This window comes from Malurus melanocephalus, unplaced genomic scaffold (genome assembly GCF_030028575.1).
Source record: "Malurus melanocephalus ecotype Western Australia unplaced genomic scaffold, MMel_1.1 scaffold_207, whole genome shotgun sequence".
In the NCBI taxonomy this organism is placed as follows: domain Eukaryota; kingdom Metazoa; phylum Chordata; class Aves; order Passeriformes; family Maluridae; genus Malurus; species Malurus melanocephalus.
The window spans coordinates 977,242-988,543 of record NW_026623439.1 but is presented as its reverse complement, the minus strand read 5'-3'; the positions used below and the strand labels follow the sequence as shown (position 1 = coordinate 988,543).

The following is an 11,302-nucleotide window of genomic DNA, read 5'->3' as shown; positions in this document are numbered from 1 at the left end:
TTCCAGAAATCAATGTCCAGAAAAATGTGTAAAGAACTTAGAAATTTCCAGAAATCAATGTCCAGAAAAATGTGTAAAGAACTTAGAAATTGATTAAGAAGATGTCTTACTCTTTGTGCTGCTATCAGCCAGCACTGGGGTTTGAAACATGTTGTCCAATTCAGCGTATTAAACCACAACATACTCGTTCTGTTTCTCACAAGAGATAGAAAGGAAATGAAAGATCTCCTGAAAGATTTTTGGCCCTATTTCTTCCAAGAGTTAAAAAACAATAACATGAAGCTGCTAAAATGATACAGAGATCTTATCTCGGGCCTGCCTGTTCCATTGGTTTTGATCAGCAACACTGGGCACGTCGGGATTTTCACTCTGGAAATCRTTTGGATTATGCCTGGCTTTTGTGGAAGCCAAATTGCTCTGTTTTAGTCCAGCTATGAATGACAGGAGATTTTGAAATCTCAGCCATGATGTTTGGTTTTCTTCAATGTTTACGTTGAAAACTCAGGGAAATTGGTATCTTATGCTTATAATTAAAAATCAGGTCCTAAATTCAGGCTGCATCCTGCTGCAGGATTGATTCCCGAGTCAGCCCTAATGATGGGGAATGCTTCTACCATGATTACACAGCTTCAGGCTCCCAGGAAAAACCCTTAATTAGCTGGGAGAGAAGAAGCTGCTGTGGCTGAGTCTTTGCTTAATTTGCCTCTTTGTCTTCAGCTGCAGGTGCCACTAATGCTGAAAAAAAATGTGCTAGAAAATGTTCAGGTTTGGGGGAAGACATACCAAGAAGAAGACTAAATTATTTCCTCTATTCCCTTTTTTYTTATRTTTTCCCCTATGGTKTTAATATATAAATAGATTGATTCATTCATCAATATATTGATTTGAACATCATAATTGTCTCTTTTAGCAGTGATGGCTAACCTGACTTCCTTCATTTCTCCTCAAAATAACTGTTCTGGTTATTCCTGTTATTTGAGTGTTAACAATGGAACACGCTGATTCCAGGGGTGCTGCTGGCCATGGAGAGCATCCTGTCTGAGAATTTTTTTTATTTCAGTACACATTTCCCAGGAGTTTTGTTGGCTTCCCAGAAAAACCTTTATCACCACAACAGTGATATTCCTCACCATCCTTTAAGACTGGGACTCTGCTTTCAGAACTCAAACAAATTCTGCCCCTTTTAGGGTGATTTTTTTCCTTAAATCAGTGCAAGAGCAATGCAGGAACACTCATCAATTCAGAGCTTCCTGTCAGGTTTTGTACACACTGCCTGAAGCATAAATCATGGAGAAATTAATCTTTCAGAAATCATTGCCACTTACAGGAATATTTATTCTTTCTGTGGGCTGGACATGAAAAGCCCTGAAGGAAAGCAGATGCTTTTGGAAAGGCTGGATGGGATACTTGGGCTTGCAGTAGGAGGTACATTATAAAATCAGATTAAATACTCGACCTTTAGCATTTTTGGGGTGCTCTGGTAACACAGACTGGCAGCTGGACCCGTTCCTTATCTGTGCCCACCAGAGTGACACTGCACTGATTCCTTATGACCATTCTGCACATCATGGTTTATGTTTTGATTGTGGCTGAACAGCAGTGGCATAAATGGGAGCTGTTCAGATTGGCAGGGAATGGGGATGGTGGTGACCAGGTTTATGGCATTGTTGGATCCAGCCCCTAAAGGGAGTTCCTGGGAATGTGGCAACTTTGGGACATCCCTTTCCTGGAGCTCACCACCAGCACACCTGGGCTGTGCCCTCCTGACTGTTTTGGGTGGAGATCCCTCTGTTCACCCSATCCTCAGGTGATTCCTGAGCAGAAAATCCATCCCTGCCATCTCACTGTGTTCTGGCTCCGTGACTGCCATGGTGAGGTGCAGAAGTGATGGAAAGGTCAGAGGAAACCTGGAATTCCAGGCCAGAGAACCCTGTTCGGTGTGGGATAAGGATCAGGCCCTGGCCTGGGCAGTGCTGGGAGCTGCTGCTGGTGTGGAACTGGAGGCACTGGTGGGTCTGCCTGGGGGCTGAGCTGGTCCCAGGCTCTGTTCAGCAGTGCCGGGGACAGGATGAGGAGGAGTGGCCATAAAACACAGCAAATTCCACCRCAACATGAGGAAGAACTTCCCATGGTGGGGCAGAGCCCCAGAACAGCTGCCCAGGGAGAGTGTCCCTCTCTGAGGACATTCCAAACCCACCTGGCTGTGTCCCTGTGCCACCTGCTCCACATGACCCTGCCTAGGCAGGGGTTGGACTGGGGCATCTCCAGAGCTCCCTTCCAGCCCCAGCCATTCTGGGGTGCTGAAAATATTCACTGTGCCTCTGTGGGGAATGCAGAGTGGTTGGTTTTGTCTGGCACTGTCCTGCCTGGTGCCAGGTGGGAATCCTCRTTCTGGCTCATTCAGACCTGCTGGTGATGCCTTAGGATTTCAGCTTCTCTATTTCCATGTCTCTGTAACCCTGTAACTCTTCAGTGGATAAYTCCAGACTCCACAGACAGTGCTGAGCTCCTGCTCTCCCATTTTTACACAAAACAATTCCTCTGCAGCCCCAAACTCAAGGACACCTCCCTGGGCCAGGCCCCAAGAGATGGAAACAACAGAGAAGTGGGGGGAACCAACTTGGAGTGAATGACTGCATTGGCTGCAGCTGCAATTGGAGGATTCAGCCCCGATGTGCAAATGGACAAAACTGATAAAGAGTGAAAAACCCGTGAGCCATTGTCCATTGAGGGTGTGGGACTGCCCTGAATGTCCCTGAAGGCCCTGCAATGAATASAACTGCTTGTTATTCTCTCAATTTTGTCCAGTCTGTTTTAGGTAAGCCCAGATCAGGCATCACTRGGAGCAGCAGYRCTCAGCCTAARCAGAGACTGGTGCCATTTCCTCAGGTTGTTTCAGTGTGCTCCTGGAAACTGCCTTGCCTCCCAAGCATTTCAGACTGAGGACACTGGAAATCCTTTATCAAGCCTCCCTCAGCAGGGCTGTGCATCACAGCACCTTTTTGTTTTCATTTGTTTATTTGTTATTTCTTTCAGGCAGGGACTCATTTTCTCATTTGCCGGGGGGTCAGAGGGAACMGCAGCAGATCCCAGGGTCATCTCTGCATTCTCTGGGCCAGCAGGTCCTGCTTTCAACATCCCATAATTGCTGTTTGGGAGTTGAATTATTTAGTGTTGTGTGTTTTGCTGCTGCTGCTGGAGGGATAAATTTGATTTCCTGCCTYAGGAGCTGGTGATTCCATGTGTGAGCAGGTGGATATTCACAGAGAGCCCTTAACTCGCTGCCCGGGCACTCCACAGATTTGTTTCTCCTACCCAAGGAATGAGTTCTCTTTCTTGAGGAAGGCAGAGCTGTGTTTAAAGGATGTAAAAAAGGCTGGKTTTTTTTATTGTCTAATCTCATGGTGAGTGAGAACATTTTTATTATAAAATATCACTCTGTTATCCCTGTCATACTTTCACCTCTCTCAGCTGCTCTTAACAACAGATTCTTCACAGACCTGAGAACAATGAAAGCAGTCTGGGGGATTTCAGTCTTTCGCTGATTTCAAGTCTCTAAGTAGATTCTACAAAAAAAGTGAAAAGAACCCCCATGCTGAACTCTGTAAAGTCACATTCCTCTGGGTAAAGCATGTGGTTTAATTCCTATTCTATTGTGTTTCCTACCAGAAATTTCCAAGTTATTATTTGTAGCTATAAAAACGTGGCTGACCAAGAATAGACTGCCTTTTAAATCTCATTAGTGAAAAAAGTTTCAGTATTTATGGTATTGAGTTAATTGGGTGATTAGTTTAGTTTTTAACATGACTCAGGTGACTTTATGATGACTTTGCAAAGGAAAGGTGATCCTGAGGTCCCCACACCACCTGCATTGTGAGGTCTAACAAAGGTTTAGTAGAAAATGTTAATTTTATTATGTAGTTAATTTTATTATGTAGCTGGGAAAATTACACCAAATTTATTTAGCTCTTGTTTGCTTTTAGTTTGAAACTGTTGTGGATTATTTTTTTTAACACAGCATTAGTTAGTGTAGTATCCTTTTGGTGAGTTTTGAGTTTTTCTGGTTGTCCTTCTGTGGTTTGTCACCATGGATGAAACCTTTTCTTCAAACACAACACAGAGAAGCCATTTAAATAAGTTTATTTTTGTTGTGATTCTSGTTCTGTGTATTCAGTAGGCTGCCTTTTAACTTTTTATTTTTTTCAGAAAAGAGCAGGGCCGATTTTAATTGTTTCTTAGTTTAAAAAAACCAGCCCTGTCTGTTCAAATTAATTAGAGCTGAAGGTCAGGGTGTCAGTGCTGCTGGAGCTGTTGTGACACTTCTTAGGGGCTGGGTCTCAGCAGCATTTAGGACCACAATCAGCCAAATTCAGTAAGAGGAGCAGGGGAAAGTTGCTGGTTCCACTTCTGCTGCTCTTGTCGCTCTTGTGCTGATGCAAAAGGAAAAATTACCCTAAAAAGGTCAATATTGCGGGGTCAGGAGTGGGGCTGGATCCTCGTGGGTCCCTGGAACCCAGGGTTCTGTGATTCCAGACAGAAACCAGAAATCAGAATCCATTGGAAATGAATCTGGCAGTGAGGGTGAGAATGCAGTGATTCAGAGCCAGTGGATCGGGGAGGTTTGGCTGTGCCTGCTTCCCTGGTTATGCCAACAGCACCTGGGATTTGGGATGCAGAGGGAAGAGCTGCTCCCTACTGTCCCACCACAAGGCTTTCAATGGGTGTGGGCATCATCAGCCTCCCCTTCTCGCTGCTGCCCCGCCTTGGGGTGCTCCTGAACCCTCTGGTGTTTAGAGGGAGCCATCAAAGATGAGTCTTTCAGCTGGGACGTGGGGAATGGGGTTCTGCTCCCTCTGTTAGCGCTGAAAAACAGATTTTGGAGGATCTGCTTGGGTCCCGTCACTTTGGGCTCGGAATTAAAATTCTGCAGCTCATTTGTGCACAGAAAGAAGGTCAGCAGATCACAGGRGGGTTGGAAGCTTGAATTTGAATTTCTCTGATCTCTGACAGCCCTTKTCTCACCTGAAACCACCCTGCTCCTTTCCTTGTCCACAAAATCCTTCTTTTTCCCCCACTAAGGACATCAGAGAACAAACCGGAAAATCTGAGTTGYGCTAATAATACATGAAAGATGTTAAAGTCTCTTGGCTAATCAAGGGAATGTATTTAAGTCTATTACTACTGGAAGTTAATCTGGTGAGCCTTCAGAGGTTTTTGAGCTGGAGTGGCAACTGAAAATGAATAATTTTGTATTACAAATTATGAAAATGAATTATTTTGTATCAGAGAGTTTTCATGTGSTTGTGAATGGCACAATGCTGCAAGAACTGTACCAGTTCTGGACTCGCTATTTATTGAACATTTGTTAAAAAAATCGGTTTGTAGCAGAAATTAAAAGGATTACATTGAAATTAGAGATGATTAGATGAAGTTATGCCMGTTACAGGAAATTTTAAAATAGCTTCGAGTATAATCAGTGACCTCATTATATTAATGCAAAATATTTTCCTATCATTAAAAAAGTCAAAAACGTTCCAAATTTATTTTAGCTCCTAGGGAAAAAAAAATCAAAATCTTAAAGTTTTTAGAGCTATTGCTTTGTTTTTAAATGTACTGTTACCTACAATGTATTTTCAGAGCATTTCACTGATCTCAAAGAAAATACTCTAAATGAAAATACCATCCAGCTTGAAGGGAAATAGCCATTTGGGTTACTTTTTGTCTCCTCCCTCTGCACTTAATATTAAATTAATTTATCAATTGCCAGAAACAACTACAAAGCAGGCCTGCACTGCTCCTACTAATTCTGATTTCCTCAGGAGATGCATTGTTGTTTTCACTTGGCAAAAACCAAAGTGTGCCTGCTGGAAATAGCAATGAGGAGAGGGATTGTCATGGGAACGTTTTCTCATCGATGGGAAGCGGCTCCTGAGCCTGCTGTTGGTTCTGTGAGTGGATTGGGAGGATTTGTTCCTTCCCTGCCTTYCCCAGGAACCGAGAGAGTGAAACCTGGGGGGGTCCAGGGATGACAAGGCCACGCACAAAAATCGATCGTAACTTTTTTGAGGGTGGGATTGCTTTGTGTCCACGCACAGACACACTGAAATCTGTTTTTCGTTTTTATTTTCTGAGTCTGRCATTTCATGGGGACTCTTTGGGAGCAGCCTTTTAGCAAAGGTGGTGTCAGAAGTGATTTTGRGGTCATCAAAACTCATTGCCTACCTCGAGTGTTTCCTCAAAGCCAAGACCCCACTGCTCTGACCTGCAGGTTCATAAACAACACATTGTTTATGTATTTATTTCAGGTTTGTACAAAAGCAAAAGGAACTTTGCTCCTTGGTCCTTCCTCAGCCTGGTTAGAAATGCAGCCCTTCAGGGGGCAAGAGGGGGAGAGAGCCAGGGCTTTCCTGCCTTTATAAGCACAGCCCAGGAAAAGCCAAATGAATAAAGAGACGTTCTTAACCCTGGAGTTCCTCCTCATTCCCAGGTTTAGCAAGTTTTAGCCACACTCCTGCTTGCCCTGTGTGCTTTGCCTCACCCAAACCCAGTTCCTACTGCATTAAATATTGTCTGGGTGCTCATGAATGTATAAAATAATGGGAGAAATAGAATTATGACAGTGATCCATGGATGTATTTTGGAAATCATACACAAGCACAAGGAACCATCAATCTAGTCCTGCAACAGTTCYGGGATTTATTGAGCCTGTGTGCTCAAAATGTGAAATGAACTCATGTATTTTAAATCACTGTGTTTGAGCTGGCACAGCTGGGCTTGGTTTGGTGCTGCTGTGGTCAGATGACCTCAGAAGTGTGTATTTTGAAGTTTATTTCCTCTTGCTGAAATCAAGGCTGTTACTTGAAGGACAGGTGGGAGAACACACTCAAAGGCACTGGTTATAAATCAAGCCAATCCTTTCTCTGCAGAGCCATGATTTATGCACCTCAAATTAACTTTTCCAAACTTGCTGTAATTTATCTCAAACGTGGGACTTCTCAAAGAAGGGGAAATGAAATGTATTTGTGCTGTGCACTCAAAGTAAAATTTCTGAGTCRGTATTAATCAGGAGCAATGTGTTCCAGGATGAAGGGAACGTAACTCAGCAGATTCCTTTGGAGCAGCACTTGTTCTCCTGGCTGGCAGAGGGACAAGGAAAAATGGTAAGAAAAACAACTTCTTTTAACTGGGAAGTGTTTCTTCAATCCTCTCCCTCGCTCTTTTTTCTATTTTTCTTTTAAATCCACTACGTTAATAATCCAAAATTGCATACTGGGAGTTTTGATGGTGAAGCGTTAAACAGATGAAACAGTCAAAGATGAAACAGTTTACCTGGCATTGTGTAACAGTAAGGAAAGTGTGATGGTTTATCACCTCCAGAGGTACAACTAATGTGTCATTTCTGCTGTTCTGCATGTGCAAAAAAATAGTTCTGGGGCCTGGAATAGATTTATTATTCTCTGTTGATTGCCTCATTCTGTTGCAGGACATTTCTGGCAGTAAAGCAGCAGAACTGTCACATCCATCATGATGTGTCAGAGATGTGTCAGGGCTAGGGCTCTTTTTTGAACTTTACTGCTCCTGAAAAATGTAGCTGAGCATTAGAGGCGGAAGTCTGACATTTCCAAGATGAAAATCAATCTTTTTTTATGTGGGCATTCTCAAAGCAGATTTGAGCTCTGATTGCACAAGGGGTTCTTCACACATTGGGGGATTCAACAGGGACACCAAATAATTTGGGTAACAGATCTGGCAGGTGTTCTGTAATGAATATAAATTGGGGAAATGATCATAGAAGAGACACTTAAGTCGAGATGGCACAGCAAACATTGATCTGCTGCTGTCACAGCTGGGAACCTGAAGTTTTTCATTTGGGTTTGTGTATTTTCTTGCATTTCTTTTTAAAGCTGGGGACTAACCAGGTAAACACAGTATACTGTGAATTTATATTCCATGTTATACCGTATTTAGTGGTGGAAAAAAAGAAGAATTGTTAAAATTCTTTGCTAAAAGCATGAGAAACAGCAAGCRGTCCTACTGTACAGGAAGGGAGGGCAAATTAAACACTTGGAGCTTTAAAATGAATGCTAAAAAAAGGTTCAAACAATCTCTATAATTGTAAATACCTGCAATAAAAGAGAGTCATTGTGTCACAGGTCCAGGGGCTCAGCTCCTGGACATTATGGTGTTATTGGAGACCGAAAAGGACAGTTTTGTGCTGGTGGCTGTGTGTGGGCACAGCAGAAACCTGAGGAGAAGGGCAGCACRGAGCCACAAACAGCCAGACAAGCACAGATTCTTAGCTGCTGGAAGTGTGATGATAAAATATTTTGATGTTGGTTTGCTTCCCAGGGAAGATGTTTGGGAGTAATGAGCAGAGCAGTGCTGTTTCCTCACCCTTTGTACTCAGGGAAGCATCTAAATAATCAAGATGATTATGTGATATGCAGTTGTGCCCTTCCAATAGGAAGAAACATGGAAGTTTGTAGCCMTTTTCCAAGATCAGATCAAGATAAGCAGTTGCTATTGAAATCAGGAGGTTTTAGTTTGGCTAAAATTTTTCAGTTTAGCCACTCAAATGTACTCTGATTTCCCCCACAAAGAATGCTCTGTCGGCCACAAAACAATGCCTTGATTTTGTTGAGGAGTTTAGCAATGCATGAAATCCATGACTGGGGGAGGARCAGTTCCATCCCTTTGAGCTTCCAACAATTATTTAATTCTGGACAAACAGCAACAGTCCCTAGAGCACACGAGCAGTCCGAGGTTTAAAGACATTGACAGCTGAGGTGGGTCAGCAATTTCTCATCTCCACAGTTACCAATAATGAGCTGAAGAAGGAAATACTGGCTATTTCCAAGCTAAAGGCACTGAGAGAAGCAAATCCAGAGCGGGCTTCATTAGCACGGATCACCTTCAGCCCATCAAGCCTCAGCACCGAGCTGGTTTCAGCAAGAGTTTGTTTCTGCAGCTCTGGAAGCCAAGGAATTAAACCCCACCTGAGTTTTGAAAGCATGCTTTTGGAGCCTGAATGGAATGACACTGTGTCTTACTTTTCTGCCTCCAGTCATGCAGGAAATTGGAGGCCTGGCTCCTTCCTGCAGACTTTGTATTCCAGGCTTCAGGCTTAATTTGGCRGCTTTTATTGCTCCAAATGGCTTGTAAATGAGATATTCCTTTCCAAAGTATGGCTGATACCCACTTGCTTGCAAACACACCRTGGACATGAGTCTTGTCTGATTCTGTAATTACAGGATGGTTTTTCTTGTCRAGAGAGCTCAGAAACTTAATATTGATTTATGTCGCTGAGTTTCTGAACTGCGATGTGTCATTGTTGAGCATGATTTAGAGTGGCTTTTTTTCTCCTCTCTAATCTTGGACAAGCCAGGCTTGAGCTCATTTGGGGGTGGAATGAGCTCAAAAATCATTTAACCCTGGTGTGGGTGTGGGGAAGTGGCATGGATGAAGATGATGTCATTGAGGTGTTTCATTTCTTTATGGATATCTGTTTGATAAGAAATGGTRTTTTCAAGCAAGGCCAGTATGCTCTCAGCATGAGAATTATCAACATACCTGTCTCTTGGRTGTCCTGGGAGGATTGATCTTCTCCTGACACAGCAGAGGTGGACATGGATGCTCTGCTTTCCTGTGTCCAAAATGCACTGGGGATGCTGCAAAGTGCTGTGCTAACCCCCCAAAGTCAGCCTGACCTCCTAGGGATCTGCCTCTGCCTTCTCAGCAAAGTGAGTTCCTCAATGAAGCCCAAAATGTTTTTGAAATTTAACAAAAAAAGCCTGGCTTTGGTAGAATAAAAGCTCAAATGGTCAGTCTTTCTTGGTGAACAAGAAAAAAAATAATAAAAAAATAATAAAAAAATAATAAAAAAATTATAAAAAAAGCAACCAACCCAGTCCATCCTGTGACTCTGTAATTCTGTGATCAGTCGGTGCTGTGCTGTAATAATCCATTAAGGGGTGACTCCACCGAAGGAACACAGTGGAATTTTTTTTTTTCTGTTCAGTTTTTCACTTGTGTTTGCATTCCAGAGCAGCTGCAGAGGCCCAGGCAGAGGGCAGTACATGCCCTAAAACCTCTGTGGAAACCTCTGTCTCACAATGACCCCGCTCGAGGGAGGCTGMCACTGAGCATGCATTGAACATGCAGATAAACAAATGCCTAAACTTGGTCCATGTTCTCAATTCATTTTCACAACAAAACTGAAATCACGATGCTGAGGATTGATTTCAGCTTTTGCATTACTGAATTGGTGGGAATGTTCTGAAAACCCCATCCTCCTGGAGTTTCTTTGGATGTGCAATGTGTTCACTGAGAGACCGTTTGTGGGGTGTGGAAATGAATGTTGGAMACACACCGAGCTTGGGATCAGAGCTCTCAGATTCCGAGGATAGAGTGAATACAAGGAGTTAGTCCCAAAGCAGCCGGTCCCGAAGTCAGGTGGACTCTCTCTCATTTGGCTTTTGTCTGTGTGCTGAACCTGGGCTCCCCAGCCCCTGACCCAGCACAGACTTTGGGCTGCTTGGTTTGGTCTGCAGATCTTTTTCTGAACTCCGAAATGTAAACCATTCCCATTTATTCTGCTGAAGCTGAGCTGTTGAGGTTTTGGGATTGCCTGTGCTCACCCAGCATGTTTTTCTAGCTGGGAGAGGATAATTCCTGTCAACTGGAAGGGTTGGGTAGTTCTGAGAGCCCAGCTTTCCCCTGGGGTGCTGGTGGGATGGATGGCAGGGGGGCTGTGGAATTAAGAGGATCAGCAGGAGCAGGAGGTGAGCAGGAATCCAGCAGAGAGGGATGGTGGGGTGGGMAAAGCTCAAGGAGCGTTCCCAGCTRCCTTGGCACRGGCACAGCCCTGGWAACTKCTCTTTTCTCTGCTGTTTGATGYATGGGGCAGCATTTCTGTGCCTTCCTGGGCTGGCTGGTGACAGCGGGGGTGTTTGTCACTGAAGTTTGTCCCTGTGGAGGGAGCCGGGCACGGGCTCAGGTCGGTGCGTTGGTCAGAGGGGCACCCACTGAGGGGAGGCGTTCTGGCTGAGCTGCCATGGTCAGATAAAGCAGGGCTCCTGCTGGAATCCTGTCCATGGGGAATTGCTCTTTCCTGGCTCCTTGTGGCTGGGAAGTGCAGGATGTACCCAACAGTGACACCTGCTCAAGCCTTCTCCCCAAAACCCCATTCCAGGCATGCCTTTAATGACTCCTTCATCCCAAACCATTCCCATCGCTGGCCAAACTGCATCAATTCCTCACATTCCTGTATTCACTTTGCCATGAAGCAGAATGCATTTCCTTC

At 44.0% G+C, this 11,302-nt stretch overlaps 1 protein-coding gene across 1 annotated transcript in view; it reads left to right on the top strand.

Moving 5' to 3' along the window:
- Window positions 1–11,302, top strand: part of PCDH15 (protocadherin related 15) — a 456,551-nt gene that overhangs the window by 40,752 nt on the left and 404,497 nt on the right. The window contains exon 2 of the mRNA XM_057373749.1: window positions 7,083–7,160. The gene's annotated coding sequence lies outside the window, so the exon portion shown is untranslated. The remainder of the gene's footprint in view (window positions 1–7,082; window positions 7,161–11,302) is intronic.